The sequence below is a fragment of the Chiloscyllium punctatum genome, chromosome 30, assembly GCF_047496795.1.
Source record: "Chiloscyllium punctatum isolate Juve2018m chromosome 30, sChiPun1.3, whole genome shotgun sequence".
In the NCBI taxonomy this organism is placed as follows: domain Eukaryota; kingdom Metazoa; phylum Chordata; class Chondrichthyes; order Orectolobiformes; family Hemiscylliidae; genus Chiloscyllium; species Chiloscyllium punctatum.
Window position 1 is genome coordinate 67,691,870 of NC_092768.1, and position 1,208 is coordinate 67,693,077.

Here is a 1,208-nt window from a genome sequence, read left to right on the forward strand (position 1 = left end):
CTTCCCGTGTGAAAGGGACAACCATTCCACTTTAAATTGGACACGGCTTCAGAGGATTATTCCTGGTCTTGGAACGTTTCATAAACAAAACTCCTGTCTCGCAAATAAGAAGTGGGAAAAGTTGTTGGCAGGAAGAATAGAGAAAGTGTTGACTGTGAGGACTCTGTCTCGATATCCGAAAGCAGAGGGGTTGAGGAGAGTCCGACAGCAAGGACTCACACTGTTTTCAGACTCAGTCGGAATGAGTTAACCTGAGCAGCGGCAAACACACCAACGAAAACACAGACGGCCTGCAGAGGATCTGCGACGTTCAGCTGCTTGGAGCAGAGCAACCGCTGGTAGCGGTGGGATTCGAACCCACGACTCCATAGAGACTGGAGCTATAAATCCAGCGCCTTAGACCACTCGGCCATGCTACCACAAAGACGCAAAGCGCCAAAATCTCATTACTCGTGTTTCAGCGTCGCTTCACTTCAGGGACGAACAGATCGCGCATTCAGTAACGAACGTGGAACAATTTCGAAAGTATTTGAAAGGGTTTCCAAGGTTTGCACTGTTTGGACAATAGCACGAAGCTGAATTGGCTTCGACAGTTTTCCCTGGAGCTTCAGGGCTGAGGAATGGCCTTACAGAATTTTATAAAGACATGAGGCAGACGGACAGAGATAAGAGTCAGGGAGTAATTTTTCTCAAGGCGCATGAGTTCAAAGCGAGATAACATTGGTTTATTGTGAGAACAGTAATATTTAAAGGGGATGTGAGGGACACTTGTTTTGAACACAGACATTTCCGTGTGTACAGAATGAATTGTCATATTTAGTGTCAGAGACTGGTGCGCTCACAACATTTCAAAGGCATCTGAAAGGGTTCGGAGAGATAAGGGACAAATTTTGGCAAATATGGTTAGATTAATTTCGGTTATCTGTTTAGCAGTGGCAAGTTAGATAGCAGGGTCTGTTTCCGTGCTTGGCAACTCTGAGACGCTCCAGAAGCTGACACCAGCTTGAATAGACCATTCGCTGAAAAAACGCGTGCTGTTTGTTACTCAGCGCGTTTGGCTATTTTTCCTGGAGGGTGGAGTTTGGCCTGAAGAAAAATACCACACAAATTGTGTTACCCCCTCAGCACTCCAGCGAATCCAAAAACTGACAGCTCTTAGCGTGGAACAGAAGCAAAACAGAAAAGGCGGACCCATTGCCAGACACACT

General features: G+C 46.4%; 1 non-coding gene across 1 annotated transcript; it reads right to left on the reverse strand.

Annotated features, from left to right (window-relative positions):
• Nucleotides 1–336: 336 nt before the first annotated feature.
• Nucleotides 337–419, reverse strand: trnai-uau (transfer RNA isoleucine (anticodon UAU)). Its single transcript has one exon. It is a non-coding gene; the product is annotated as a tRNA-Ile (tRNA).
• Nucleotides 420–1,208: the final 789 nt, after the last annotated feature.